Source organism: Drosophila virilis, chromosome X, assembly GCF_030788295.1.
Source record: "Drosophila virilis strain 15010-1051.87 chromosome X, Dvir_AGI_RSII-ME, whole genome shotgun sequence".
Classification (NCBI taxonomy): domain Eukaryota; kingdom Metazoa; phylum Arthropoda; class Insecta; order Diptera; family Drosophilidae; genus Drosophila; species Drosophila virilis.
In genome coordinates, this window is record NC_091543.1 from 26,839,040 (window position 1) to 26,855,537 (window position 16,498).

The window sequence follows — 16,498 nt, forward strand, 5'->3', positions numbered from 1 at the left end:
GCACTCGGTGCTCTTACACATATTCCATTGGGCATTAGCCTTACTTATGCGTAAATGTTCGCAACTTAAGCAACATATCGATAAGCAAACGGTCAACTGGCTGAATGATTAGCTGGCTGACTGATTCACAGACGGACTGACCAAACTCCAAGAGCTAGAAAATTTATATTTTTGTTATAGTTACATACCTCATGTGATATATGTCCACGCTAAGAAGGTGTGTCGGTAAATTCCTGCCGCTTATGTAGAAAATTGGTGAAATTTGTGTATTCATGTGCTTACGATTTTGAGCTATCTCCAAATTTCCTTAACAATTTCTATTTGATCAGTTTATAGATATTTAGTTTTTCTTGCAGACATTTATTTTGTTATTATTACTGATAAGGTCATGGTGGATCAGCGATACACTATTATTCAGAAATCAACCACTCAGCACTTTTCTTAAGAATTCGTACTTTATTAAAGTATTGTTTTTATGAAAGCTATTTGATGTGGTCTTGGCACCCTGGATCTTCAATAACTAATATAAGTATATATTTACTTATAAAAGAGAGTTGCCTTGTGACTAAACTAACTTTGCCTGTTTGCTGTTTAAGTCTTTTGCTTATAAAGCAGTCGCTGCTTCTTCATGTTCACCTTACAGGTTGGTATTAAAATTCTCACAAATTATTGACCGTTCGGCGTCTTCACAGATTTTTCCTGTTTTACGAATAAATATAAAACAAAAGAAAAAAAATATTTTCTTGGCATTGTCTTAAATACGGCCTAAACAAACTTTGGCCAACTGAATTGCCTGGCTGGGGGCCAGTCGTCTCGCTCGTTTGTCTCATAAATAATCAACCAATTATTTTGCTGTCAATTTCAACACGGCCGGCGAAAACGCAATGCCAACGCCTACCCAAACTGCAGGCAGGACGCGCCGGCGACGTGCCGGGCAACAGGACATGCAACCCGCTGGGCGATGTCTTCGTCTGCGTCTGTGCGGACACGCAACACGGCACAGCGGCGCAATAAATTTTGGCTGCAGCGCCAAGAAATCCACGCCAATGCACATATAAAGGACTACGACTATGTAGCCAGAGTCGTAGTCGGACTCGGACTCGGAGTCTGTTGAGTTTGTCCAAGGAACTTTTCAGAGACCCGTAACCGTAGAAGTCAGCCGTAGATGGGAGATGGGAGCTGTGGTAGCTGTAGCTGGAGAAGTAGAACTGTTTGAAAGAAGTAAAACAGCAGCAAGCACTTAAAGCCTTCCCCGTGTCTGTGTGTGTGTATGAAAACATCTCTCATGCCGCGATTCGATTTCACGGCCGTATATCATTGCGTTTTCAGTTACAGTCCTCAGCAATGCACTGTGGGACCATATGTCGAAAATAAAATGGAAACTGTCTACTAATATGGGAAAAATTATGAATTAAAGGATTATGCACAAAATTATATTTAAATCTTCGCCATGTTTTTCAATGTATAAACATAGGGAATATTAATCGTAAGAAAAAAAACAATATGAAAAGCTTACGAAATTTGTTCGATTATGAGAGCTTTCGCTGTATCTATACTGCATGCACATCTTTATCTGCATATATAAAGAACCTGAGCGACAGGCTTAGATACATCTAAACAACAACACGTTAGGTCCGATAGCTACACACTTCTTCCATATACATATGAGATACAGACATATTTTTAGAACAGTTTTCATATTTCTGGGTGTTGTTTTAATATTAATATCATAAAATAAGCAATTAATTTAACCAACCAGCTCCAAGTAGAGATTCTGTTTTGTGTGTTTCGTATAAATAAACATTCTATATAAACATATATATTGCTTGCACAAAAGTTCCCACTGTGCCATTCAATGTCGGCTTTGCCCGTGGAGTTTTTGCTTTTATTCTCCAAACATTTCTTTATTTTTTTTGGCACGCAGCGCACGCACCGGGCGGAAGTCCTTTAGCAGATTATCTGCGCAGGCAAGTCAGAAGCGAGTCGGCTCGCATAGATTTGTAATTGAAGGGCGTGTTCGCAGTTGCCCCTCATCGATCCACCGAAACACAGAACCACTTGACTGTGACTGAGACAGGGACTTAGAGCGAGACCAAGACCGAGACCGAGACTGTGAATGTGACTGGGGCTTGTCTAGTTCATTGCATTCGTGTGTGTGTGTGTGTGTGTGTATGTGTGAGTGTGTGTGTGCGGCGGAAAGCGGAAGGGGCCATTAAGTGATGCCAATGATTAACAACGGAAGTATAGATTTCGAGCAGTGCTCGCCAAACTATGGCTAATCGATGGGCTGCCCGGGCCTAATGGCATTTGCCCATAAATCAAAGCGTCTCTAAATTGTGTGGCAGCAGAGCTTAAAGCTGACTTACACGCAAATATTCTGAGCTCTCGCTCCTATACACACACATATACACACACATACACGCTGGTCGCGCGTGCCGATCAGCGAGTCACTCGAAAGCTCACACATACCATCACACGAACACGCTTCGCTGTGTCTGTGTATGTGTGCGTGAAGTAACATAACTTTTGACTTTGAAATATATGCGTTGTTTGCGGAGTCCAGGGCTGGGCGCAAGGGTTTCGGCGAGCATTTGAAATGTTTGCCAACTGGCAATGAAATGAAACAATAAACGTAAATAACTTTCAATTGAATAGTTTTGTGGTGGCAAATTTACGCTCGCCATGACGCCAAAATGGCCCAAGAGCTCAGGCCCCCAGGCCCAGGCCGAGGCAACCGAAAGACTGCCACTCCAGCCATAAAATTGGGTATACCCAGAAACGGGCCAGGACAATGGCGCGCCATTAGCAGCGTCCCCATGCATGTGACATTTTTGCAATAGTCCCACTATATTCATCTCTCTCTCTCTCTCTCTCCCTCTTACGCTCACTCTCTCTCTGTCTCTGTCTCCGTCTCACGCTCCCTGTCTCTCTTTCTTGCTCTTTGTATATGTTGATTGTAATTTTGTAATTTTCCGAGTTTATTATCTGTCAACATTATCACACGCACGCACACACACACACACACACACACAACATTTCGGTTTTATACGAGTTACTGTGCAGCAGTTAAGCACGCAATGCCCCCCCCCCCCCCCCCTCACCCCGTTGAGAGCAGCCCCCCTTACCGACAGTTACCCCAGTTACCCATGGCTGGACCCATGGACCGAAGTCGGGCATTAAATGTTTTGCCGCCGCCATCGCTCTTATCTTGTCTCGCATAAAACGCAACAACACCAAATAAACTCATCGAATTTCTGTTGTTAATTGAAATAAAACTATTTTAAGTGTATGCTCTCCGGCTCCAGTCCCAGCTCCGGCTCCGGCTGCGGCTGCGGCTCCGACTCCGAATCCGGTCCCAACCCCTTTTCCAATTTGAGCCCAAGCATTGCCCGAAATGCGACAGCGACAAATTTCACAAATGGGCGACGTTACGCGTAAATGTTATTATATAAATGTGCTGTTCGCAGTCGGCTTTAAAATTATTATATTTTATCCCGATCTTGATGCGAAGAATATTCACTTGACCTTTAAATAGGTTTAATGAAGGAGTTCATGGAATAATTAAAATACATTTTTATCCCTAATTTTATCCACAAATCTTTTGGAAAACTAGTTTAAGTAAATGCTTAAGTAGTAAAGAATACTTTTCCGGAACTTCAAAGAAAATATATTATTTATTGATGCTTTTTTTTACGCAAAACCCTTAAGAAATTGTCGATGGTTCGGTTTGCAGTTCGAACTACCTGGCTCTAACTTCGGTTCGTGAACTCTCTCGCAACCTTGAGCCCATGTCGTTGTTCAAGGCTAGATTTGCTTTACATTTTTAAAAATCTAAATAATACTTTTCAAACATAAATTTGATGATGAATCAGCTTTCTTTCAGATAACTGGTTTAGTTTCAGCTTCGCTTCTTATTAAAAAATAAATTTTAGAACTCCGTATCGAATGTGTTATCTTATATAAGTATTATAAAACACGTGACAATCTCGAATGCAATGCGCAGATTAAAGCTTTTTATAAAGATTGCGATCATCTGAATATCTAATTGGGTAGATTCGGGTTATTCAACATTGCTGCTGTACCCCACAGCCTAACAAATAAACCCAGTCAGGACAGTTCCAAGTTTTGGCATACTAAGTAAAAGCCAAAAAAAAAAAAAAAAAAATGCGAATAAAAAAATAACGAAAGAAAAGAGCAACAGACACATACACGAAACTCATAAAAATGCTTTGTGGTTGGCATTTTTTATTGTGTAGCTCGACGAGCTTTTTGTGCTAACCTCGCCATCAGATTTAAGAACCCCAACCCCAGTCTACTTCCCAACCTCCTGACACCGGCACACACCGGCACACACACACTCACATACATTGTGCCGTAACTTTTGTTGTTGTTGTGTAAACTTTACAAAGCATTAACACCTCATAGATGGGAGCGACGACGACGCGGATGTCGCAGACAAAGTGGAACTTTGATTGTGGCAAAGGTGCAGCGGGGCGGGGGCTGCAATGGATTGCCAGGGATTGTTAGGGGTGCACAGAGTGCACAAAGCAAAGCAAAAATCAAGTTAAAAGCTAAAAAAAAAAAAAAGGAACCTCAAAAACTCAAAAACTCAAATATCGTATGTCACGTCACAGCGCGCTGCAGTTGCAGCCACTGGCCGGCAGGTGGCGCACGTAGCCAGCGTAAAAGAAACACGCTCCAGCAACAATTCGACGTTCTACTATGTAACTTGAGTAACTTTTGCACAACTTGCAACACTTAACTGGCGCTCATTTCGATGTCACTTTTAAGTGGAACCCTCCCCTGCTCCCTGCTCCCTGCCCCCTCCAACTGAGCCTAAGACGCACCCACTGCTGAAGTAACTGTCAAACTTCATTCGATTCAATTAAACATGCGCGAATTGGCCATCAACTTTTGCCAGCTGTCTGACAAATTTCATAGGCATTGCCTAATTGTTGCAAATTATCAATTCAAATCACGTTAAGAGCCTTCAGCTTCACATTTCACGGGCTTGGCTGCGAATGTGTGCAGGCATTCGAAGTTTTTGGGGGTTGCCCTGCGGCAGAACAACAAAAAAATTATCATGCAGCACGCTTAAATGGCTTTTCAATTAGATTATGTCATTCAAGGCAATGACAAGACACGCCCCGCCCACTAACTCGCCCGCCCGCCCACATTCGAGCGTATCAATTTCCGTTAAGGAATTTTTCGGGCCAAAAAAAAAATAAACAAAATAGAATAATAATGCCCCAGACTCGCCCCACAGCAAATAAAAACCAACACAAACAACTTGAGTTCATTAACTTTCTGTGAGGCGCAACAATTAACACGAAACCGAACCGAGGCGGGAAACAACACAAAAAAAAAATAAAGAAAAAAGAAACAATATTAAACAATATGCCCGACTGGCAGCTCCCAGGCAATCTCCGAGCTCCGAGCTCCGTGCGCCCTGCCCCAACCCCAGCGCCATAAACGTGACGCTGCTAATTAAGTTGACGCATTTGCTGCTTGGCTGAGTGGCTCGCTTTGGTCCTGCTGCTGCTTCTTCTTGCCAACGCTGTGTTGCGTGTGCCCCGCGGGAAGGCGCTGGCTTCAACTTGAAGAGGGGCGGACTTGCGGCAAGCTTAGGAAATTTGCATGGTTGATTTGCTTTCAAATTTGGGCTGGGGAAAAGCTTCGAAGTGCGAGGGTACAACAGGTGGCAACACTTAAGAAATGAAAATGTGTTGTAAATTCGAAGAATTTTAGCTATACGAAATTGAAAAACAAAACCAAATATAAATTAAATAAAGTATATTCTATAATTGTAAAGCATTTTTATTGATTGCTTTACTCTTGTTATTCCTAACAAGACTTTGAAAGCCGACGTGTGCCTAGAACTGATGGGTTAGCATGCTGATGATAGAAGCGGGAGGTTCCTCAAAAGGCGATACAGGGAGCCTTATTTATTGGTCACAAATAACCTTCATTCACCTTGTGCCATAATTAATATAAGTATATTTATAAATAAGACACCTTAATTCATAAACCAGAAATGGTAACTTTAAGTGGATATCTGTTAAAAGAGGATTGCAGATTAAATTAATAATTAAATAAATAAATAAATCGAAAAAGTCAAAAGTCTTGCTACCACATAAGCTGTTCTTAAGCTAAGTTTATAATAAAATAATCATATTTGCTGCATGCAGAAAAACTGTTTTGAGAATTCACAGATCTTAACATTTAATTTATTATTATTTTCAAAAAAATCTTGTGAGCAGGAGACTCAGTTCTATGAGAAGTGAGGTCCACCCCAGATTCATAAACCAAATCTAAAAACGTAACAATGGTTCGAATTTACAGATTAATAAGATCAACAAGTAAGAGGTTCTAGTTGGGAGCTCCCGACTAGGGGATACCCTGAACCCTCTTCTTCCAACATCAAATGCAAATATATATTCTATTTTAGAAGCAAGATGTCATGTTTCGTGACTCTAGCTCTTATTATTTACCAAAATTGCCCAAAAACAGGATATCGATATCGATTTTTATCGATTGCTTGGAAACGGAGTAAGTTATCGATTATCGATCTGTGCGGGCACTAGAAGCACCTACATCTAAAATTTCAAGTCTATTGCTCCTATATGTTCTGAGATCCTTGCGTTCATACATACGGACGGACAGACAGACGGACATGGCTAGATCGACTCTGCTATTGATGCTGATCAAGAATATATATACCTTATGAGGTCGGAGATACTTCCTTCTGCCCGTTACATACATTTGGATTTTGCACAAATACAATATACCCTTATACCCATTTTTAATGGGTTCAGAGTATAGAAACAGAACTTTTGTCCAATGTTAACCCCCAACCTTGCATGTGCTGTTCGCAGCGTATAAATAACAATTGTTGATTGGAGCACTCGAAGCTCAACGATTGATTCTCTAATCCCAGTTCAATAGCGGCTTATGAGCTGCTTCGTTTGGAGTAAAGGCTGCCCTTTGCTGTGCGGTGCGCACCCACTGAACCCGCTGAACAACCACGAAACCACCCGCCACAACAACAATAACAACCGTCAAGAGCTCGAGAGCAAAAGCAGGCAGCGAAAAATATGCAAAACAAGGAAACAAATATATAAATGGAAAACAAAAATGTATTGAAAATGCGTGCGAAAAGCACTTGAGAATTTTAACAGCCGCCGCCGATGTGAAGTGCGTACTTTTGGCCGTGTGGAAGGATGCGTTCGCTTTGATATTGCACGTCTTTTGTTTGACACCCGCCTGCTGTCGATCGCCTTTTGCTTGCCTCACATCAAAAGTCTGTCCAGAAATAGGTGGGCGTGCCATACTTGTGGGCGTGTGTATGCATGAGCTCTCAAGCCATGGGGCTGGGCTTTGATTTCTTTTGCGCATGTAATTAGTTTAGTCAAAACTTGACTTGTGGCAAGCAACACCTTGCCCCGGACTTGTCCAAACTTCAAGCAGCTGCCTGCTTGCTGTGTGTGTTTCTTTGCGCTTCTTTTTCGGCTGGCAGTTGCAATACGCGTCCAGAATTGTGTTGCATACGTACAGGCGGCCAAGTGAGTTGCATTGTGCAAATCTTGTGCACAGTTGGGCGCAGCTCTCTGTATATATGTGTGTATGTCTGTATGTGTGATAGTTTGTGAAAAGTTTATCAAATGTTGCGCATGGACCACCTACTAGTAAGGCCTGGCATCTGCCGACGCCTCCTTGTTTTCTCAACTGTCATTTTGACAGCTGCTGCTGCCGCCGCCTCGCCTGCTGCCGCTGCCACTGCCGTTGCAAGGTTGCACGCACAGACATGTTACACCTTTTAGTTGGTCCAAAGTTTTTTCCTGCCAACTTGACTGACTGCATGTAAAAGAAGCAGCAGCAGCAGCGGCAAATGATGGCACGGGGCAAGAAGATGACATCAGCTGTTTACTTGACGTTGCTCCGCTTTCTACGCACACACATACGTTCACACACACACACACCCTTGCAGACCTTAAGCTAGCCAGCTAGCAAAGAAAGTGGGCTGCGGCTGGGTGCACATACGAAGATAAAGAGCCCGAATCCGGCTGTGTATGCAGCTGTCAAAGACCAGCCGCCAAGTTGTGCTGCAGTTTAAAAGTTGCAAAATTATAGTAATATAGGCAGAGAAAAAAGAGAGAGAGGAGAGCATGAGGGAGAGAGAAAGAGAGAAGGACAGGATGTGCACAAAAGGGCAGGAAACGAACAGAGCCTTAGCGGCAGCTAACATAACTAAGGTAAGTGCTTTACTTTGACAGTAGACACCAGACAAAAAAGGGAATAGTGAAATAACTAGAGCTAATAGTGTTGTAAAACTAACCATCTAATAGTGTTGGTAGTCATTGCAGTAATAGGCTATTCAAATGTTTATGTTTAGCCTTAAAATAAAATTCTTAATGATTGTCTCATTAACAAAAGCTAAGACAACCGATATATGTTATGCCATCGATAGGCTTAAAGTTTATTTAAGAAACTTCGATTGAACTCAAAATTACTGTAAACTGAATAAACATCGAGTAAAATAGGTAGGCCACAACAATTGATGGAAAAACTGAAAGAAAAGACTCGATTCTTGCTGACCAATCTGCAAGCTACAATTTTAACAGTTAAACATATTTTATGTTGAGTATTTTTCCGTCAAGCTAAGATTTAAGTTGATTTTTGTCTTTGAAGCCGCACACACACGAAATTGGCTCATAAATATTCGATAAATAACAATAAGGGCGCATTAAAAACTTTTGCGGAAAATCAACTGGAAATGACTTGAAATTTTAATCGTCTCAATAAATAAACAAGAGCCGATGAAAATTTAAGACCGAAAGCAACTTCAAAGGGTGTATGGCGAAACGGAACCGTAAAGCGGAAGTAGCTCAACAATTTTCAACACGTTTGTCGGTTGCGTGTTGTTGTTGTTTTTGTTGTTGTTGTACTGTGTGTGTGTGCTTTTGCGTGTGTGTGTTTGTTTTTTATCACACACTCACACCTAGCAGCGGGCCACACGCACACACGGAAAATCATAAAATTTTAACGAACCTATTGAAAGTTTACACATTGCCGCTTGATTTCACCAGGCTACGGGAAACTTGCGCCTGGGCCAAGGACCAAGCAACAAGGACGAGGTCCTGGCGATGGGCCAAGGCGAACGTGTGAAAAGCGCCATCGAACGGCAAAGATTTTCACACTTGGAACATTAAGGAAATTTATGAACACACACATACCCAAACACACATAGAGACGACACGACGCACATGTTTCATGCATGCGCCGAAAAGTGTGCTACAGGAAAATTAAACTTACCTATGTAAACAAGACAAGAAATGGTATGTAGGTGTGTGTGTATGTGTGGCTGTGTGGGTGTGTGTGGGCGGAAGTTATGTTCAAACTTAATTTAAGGTTCAATAGCGTAACCAAAGAAAACCGCAAAAACTTTGGCTGCCTGAAGAAGTTGGTTCGGCGAGGGGCCGCTTCTTGGGGCTTGGCAGGACGAACGAGTTTTGTGTAACATAAAATCTTGTGGTTTATTAGATTTTAATAATTCACACGATTCAAAGCAGCTAGTTGTGGGTGCTTGTGTGTGTCTAAGTGTGTGTAGATACCTGAAGAAGACACATGACAGTCGAGTCGAGTCGCAGTCGTAGTTGGAGTTGGAGTTGAAGTCGGGACACATGGAAGACGCGTGCATTTGAAGTCAACAAAAAACTAACTTTTATCTGCTGGCGTTGGCCTTTCTGCTCGCCGCCTGCCGTCTGCGTCTCCCACTAGTGTTCATCATATGAGCAACGGCAACACTTTTGCTCTGGCCCCCACACCCGACCGAAAAAAGCACCCGAAGGTGTGTTTGTTTCAACAACAACAACGACAAATTTGTGGCATATCAGCGGCATGTTGCGTGGCTTGTTGCAAGAAATGTGTGGCCAGGTGGCACGGCCAAAGCGGTATGGCAGGGTTATGGGGAAGGCCACAACAAACCGGCTGCTTGCTGCTGGATAACTTGGATTAAGAGCGCATACGCCAGAAATGCCACTAAAGGGAATTGATTCGCCCAGACGTCGCGTTGTCGTCTGCTTTGTTGCCTGTTTGCAATATACGAGTTATCTCTGGCATTCACTTGAGCTTATTCAAGCCAGTTGCAACTGACACTTAAATATTTGATTAATCTTTCAGTAGAGCTTCATATGACAAGCAATATACAGACAACTTTAAGCGTAATACAATTGGTTAACGCGTTAGCTGACTAGATAATAAAGAAGCTTTCAACAGAAAGCGAGTTGAACCTTGTGCAAGTGTTTAATTGGCTTTCGAGTGCTTTTTAAGAAGCTTTGCGGAGCTTTAACAGAAAGCGAACTCAATAATATAAAATATCTAATACGTCTTCATGTGCTTTTAAAAATGTGTTTGCAGGTAAATAAGTATATATTTTTCAAGATTATATATGTCTTATATGAGCTTTCGAAACATATTTTAAAACTGCACTTAGGAGCTTCAAGGAGCTTTATCTAAATGTCAGTCAATGTGGACTTTGACAGGAGATTGCGAAAATTCTACCCTACTAACTATGTATGTGAAGCGCAAAGGTAGGCAAAAATACGAAAACTTTCTAGCCTGTGCATTATGTTTTATTTTATTCTGAACAGTCGAGTGCCAACGCAAAGCAGCCCATATCTATAGGTTCGGACAAAGCATTTGCCCTCTGGTTGGCCTTAACCCCATAACAGTGCATCATCCAGCTACTTAACGATATAAACTGCTAGCTGGTTGGGTCAACTGTTCGCAGTCATAACCTCAGAAAAAGGACACATCAAGACGCAGCTGCAACTTCAACTACAGTTAGTTCGACTAAAGCTCAAAGCTCAGGTTCCATACATTTTTGTTGTGCGCCGCCTGAAAGTATGCAGCGCAGTTCTTAAGAACTTCTTTGCCAGCCAAGACAAAAAATAAATCAGTGGAAAAATGTGCAACTTATGATCAAGTGTTCCCACAAGAATTGCAAACTTTCTGCCAAGCTGCAGTCTCTTATTCCTTACCTTTTTTCTTTTGTACTTTTTTCTTGCCTTTGTTGTCTCGCTGGATGTCCTTTAGTGTCCTGTCGAAGGCATCATCGAAGTAATGTGCAACACTGGCCCCTAAAGGTTATGCAGCAGCAAAAAGTTTGCATAGCTGCGGCAACAACAACAACAACAACGACGACACCGACAAGTGACAGCAGCCGGTTGACAACATTGACCTTAGACCTTTGCCAAACCGGAGAGCGTGGGAGTCGAGCCAGTCCCACATCCTGCAGGCATAAGTGCATAAATAGTTCATAAACTATTTTTGCATAAAGTTATCCGCTTGCTGTTCGCTGCATGCTGCCCGCTGCCAGTTGGCGGTTGCTGCCTGCTCCTCGAGCTGGGGGCTAATTGCATTTTACACCAATTAATTTGCTTAGTCGCAAAGCAAATAAATCGCAAGCAAACAAAAATATAAAAATAAATAAAATAAAAAAAAAAAAAAACAGAATACAAAATATAATTTCAATGCGCAATAACGAAAAGCAAACAAACATACAACGGTTAAGGGCAGGCTGTAACCCTCCAGTCGCAAATCAATTTAAATTTCAAATTAACATAAAGCGCTCAGCGTGTAGTACATTGTGGGGCAGGGAGTTAGGCCGGGGTGCTTGCACCACAACTACAAGAGGCTAAGCAATTTTTCGGTAACTCGCAAGATTTGCGACTTTCTGTTGGCATATAGGTGGGCTGAGAGCGTGCAAGGAGGGGTCTCTTACTTTTGTGTATTATACAAATGCAGTGGCTACTGTTGGGGCATCAAATGTCGTTGTAGCAGCCCCCTTTTACCACACCCCCTCGGCAGAACGCTTTACAAAATGCGCGAAATGTGAGTAAACAAAAGCATTGCATACTTTTCGGCAGCAGTCGCAATACAAATTGAATTTTCTACTTAAAGACAATGGCTTGCAAATTTTTAAGCAGGGCCCAGACCGTGTAGGATGGAGCGTTAAATGGAGAATGAACGAGAAAGGGAGAGAGAGAGAGCGAGACAAAGAGAGAGAGAGAGAGAGAATGGCAGAGAACGGGCAGAGGGCTTGCCGTCATTGTCGTCGTTTGTTATTTTGTCGAAAAATGAAAATATTAATTCCCAGCGGGTTATTTGCGCTCCTTGTGCCAAACGGAGCAGCGAACGTCGGACGTTGCCAATGTCGATGCTGCGCTGCTGCTGCAGTCGATGCCGTTTTCAGCGAGGTAACAGTAAACCGAATGCCACCAGGTGGACGTGGCCGAGGGGGTCACCAAAGACAATGAAAACAAACTGCATAGACAGAGTGTAGACATTCGTATTAGACAAGGACGATTGCCGGAAGTCGCAGACATGAAAAATGCGCGAGCGAGAAGTAGAGAGAGAGAGAGAGTAGGGTAGAGCATGTGTACTCCAAGTTGATCGTCCTGTAGATACCTTTGCTAAAACCAAAAAATGTACAAGAGCCTTAAATGATAAATAGCTAAAAACTTTTATTAAAGAAAATAGAAATGATGATCAACACAAACAATCAAAAAAGGACACAACAAAAAAATATAGTATAAAGCGAAAAAACGAAGATCGCAAGCACTGAAGAACGTGGATATGATAGATATGGGATATCTGATGAACTAATATAGACAATACAACGAATATATTTTTGAAATCGAAATGTATATATAAATAATAGCAACTGTCTTCTTAAGTATAATATAAGATTATAGCTTCACTTTACTTAACTTTCTTAAAAACCTCAAATGAAATTCCAAAATAAGTCAATGCCACAAATAATTCACATTAAATTAAGGACATTTTTAAGAAATGCATGTAAAATGGCTTAGGCAAGCGTCTTCTTCATCATAACATTTCAAAACAAAAACGAAAAAAAAACACCATCACACCACCAACCGCCCCGCTCATGTGGCATACATTTTTGAAGACTTACTCCCCGCTTCCAATCAGGCGCGGAGTGGGCTTTCGTTAGAGCAGCTAACTGTGGACGTCTCTATAGAACGCTCTATCTTTCAATTCAGCAAAAATTAATTTATTACATCAATATTTATGTTTCACTTAAATTATAATGCGTGAATGCAGCCAGCCCCTGTCTAAACATTTTTTATGCCATTCATATTGCGGCCTCTGCTAAAGCAAACAAGCTCTTAGCGTGGCGGGGGACTAGGGGATGGGGGGTTGGGTGAATTAGATTGTGGAAAAATGGAAAATTGTGACCACAATCAGTCATAATAAATATTAAAAATAGCGCATAAAGTCAAACATTGGCAACTAAACTGCTTCTCCAGAGAGCAATTCACAATTCCTTTTGCAGCCTCACGTTTTACGCTGCATTTTCCCATTTTTCAGACGCGCTATTTGGAAAAGTTTTCTAATAAAATAGTGGGGGCCCCGTGTTGCCGGGCGCCGTTTTCGGAAAAGCAATTGCAATTGCATAACTTTTTGGCATATTCAAAAACCATTTGCCTATCAGAAAGTGTTTCCACAAATATTGACAGACTGCCACAGGGCAATAGAGTTCGGCCTTATAGACCCTACCAGACAGCCAGAGTATGAGAGAGTGAGAGAGTGAGAGAGAGAGAGAGAGGCAAAGGGAGTGAGAACTGGGTCGGTGTTAGCTGCAATAGCGCTTCACGGCTGCGCTTCCATAATTAGCAGTTAATATTGCATAGCGGCAAAAGTTTTTCGCTCGGGTTCCTACTCTATATGTAGCGTCAGTTTTATTTCTATTTGCGCTATTTGTCTAGAGCCTGCCAGCAAATGCAAATGGCGAATAGCGAATGGCAAATGGCGAACAAAATTGGAATGAGAAATCTGCCGTTTAATAAGCTCACAGTTTTTGTTTGTGTTTTCCAACACTGCAAACAGTCGGCAACAGCAGCGGCAGCGCCTCATATGAGTGTCGGCCTGCGCTCCGACAACTTGCAAGCAAAACTCAAACACACACACGTGCATACACATGCAGTATTACACTCGCTGACACTTGAGCTTTGCTTGGCTTTTTTTGTTTCTTTTTTTTTGCCAAACACTCGACTGCCTGCCCCTAGTTCGCAGCTACCCCCAATCCGCGCAGCACTTCTCCCGCTCGCTAGGTTTTTGCTCATTTTTTGGTGTCAATGAACAGTTTTAACATATTAGCAAAGTTTCCTAAAGTACACATATAAATATGTTTGATGTGTGTTTGTGCTCAAGTTGACAAGGGGTTTGAGGGGACGGGGCGGGGGAAGGATTAACAAGAGCGCAAAGGCAGGCACAGCGTAAAATATATTATTGTATTGGGCACTCTGCACTCTGCTCTCCGTTAAGTCCACATCAAGTTATGTAAGACGCCAAAATGAAAGCCTAAAAAGCGGCTGTTTGGTGATCCTTTGAAGTAAACCAGTTAATATCCTGCATACTCCAACCATAGCTTGTTAAAAAATATACAAATTTACAAACATTTATAATTTTACATTTCCAGAAATATTCAAGCTAACAATATTCTTTGCTCTATTGTTGGGCAGATAATGTTGCGATACTTAAGTAATAAAGTGAAACATAAAAAGCTTCTTCTGCATATTCAAACAGAACTCTAGCTTAAAAGCTGATTATTAAATTTAAAAAAATAAACAAAGACAATTTGTAAACGGCACTTGATTGCCATATCCAGAAAGCCATTTCTTTTCAAAAGCCATTTATTGAATCCTGGACTTAAAATAGAAATCAGTGCGATGGCAAATACGTCACATACGCAAGACACATGTAGCTCAATTAATTTAAGAGAGAGCAATAAAAAATAATATATCTGATATATCAAGAATTCAACTGATTTTGATAGGGAATTTACCTTATCTGTAGCTTTGCCTTAACAAGCTAGCATACACACACATATACTCACCCACACGGAAGCCGCTGTCTCCTCCCCATGATAAATCGCCTCCTCCTTTGCTGAAGGTGCCGTTTCCTCCTTTATATTTGAGCTGCCGCCTCCTCTATAGTCAAAGCCGGCTCTTCATTCTTTGCTCAAGTTGCTGCCGTCTCCATAGATAAAGCTGCCTCCTCATCCGTTGCTCAAGTCCCCATTGCATCCTCCATGTTTGAAGCCGCTTCCTTCAGTATAAAAGCTGCTGCCACCTTCACTATTCAAATGAAGCATATGAAGCCTACTTGAATTCATGAGAATCGCATGGTAAGGCATTAGTAAAGAGTACTTATTTTTCAATTTGCAGCTCAGCTACGGGTAAAGTTGATCTTGCATACTATTATATGCACACATTTATTAACATATATAATTGCATTACTAACACACATGCATATTTACAAAGAAGCATACATAAATTCTTACATTGAGACACACATTCATACGAACATATACAACACATATACAGCACATACAGTGAAAAATATATACAGATATATATATATATATATATATATATATATATATATATATATATATATATATATATATATATATATATATATATGCATATGTTTGTATACATACATTCATACAAATATACACATATACATATAAATAAATACATACATACATACATATATACAAACACGCATGCATACATGCAAACATACATGCATACATACATATGTACATACAAAATAGGCAACTCCTCCCCGCCGAGTAATACTTTGCGGTAATTCCGTGGGAAATGTGTTGTATGTGGGGCGGTGAGATTAGTTACGTAGGCCTTAGCGCTATCAGCAAATCGGGTATACGTTTGGCCCGGCTCTTCAGCATCTGAGGAATATTTTCACCTCCAAGCCACAAGCAAAAAAAAAAACTAAAGACACACACTCACATAGATATATACACCATAGTTACAGCTCATTCCGATCGTTGCAATCAACTCAATAAAAACAATTTTCGATATTAAATTATCATTTTATTCCATCGCTCGCTCCACATGCACAACAATCAAAGGGGAGTAAAGGAGCCAGCCAGACACACACACACACGCACACACACAGACACACAAGCACACGCAACAACAATAATTCTCAACTGGTCTACAACAAAAGCATGTCGTGTCGTGCCGTCGCTTAATCATGTCAATGATTTATAACGCTTTCAAGGAGCGCGCCAAACTCGAAGTTGTCGACGGCAAAGTCGCGCCGAGGTGAGGATTCTGCGCCGAGGACGGGTCGGGGTACTCCTCTGATGACTTGCCAGACAAAGCGAAGCCACTAGCCTAGTGGTGACGTTGGTGGCGATTCCGGTGGTGGTGGTGGTGGGTCGCAAACATAAGTTTTGCAGCTACTTATATGGCAGCGAGTCGGAAATTTATCTCACGAAAAATGATTTGGCTCATTATCAACAGCAGCCAAAGTGCAGCAAATGGTGGTGCTGGCGGGAAAGAGACGGGCAGACGAAGCAGACGGCGTGCGCGTGAGAGAGTGACTGGGTAAGAGACAAAGATGGGCACAAGTAGCAAACACATCGAACAAAGGCATAAAT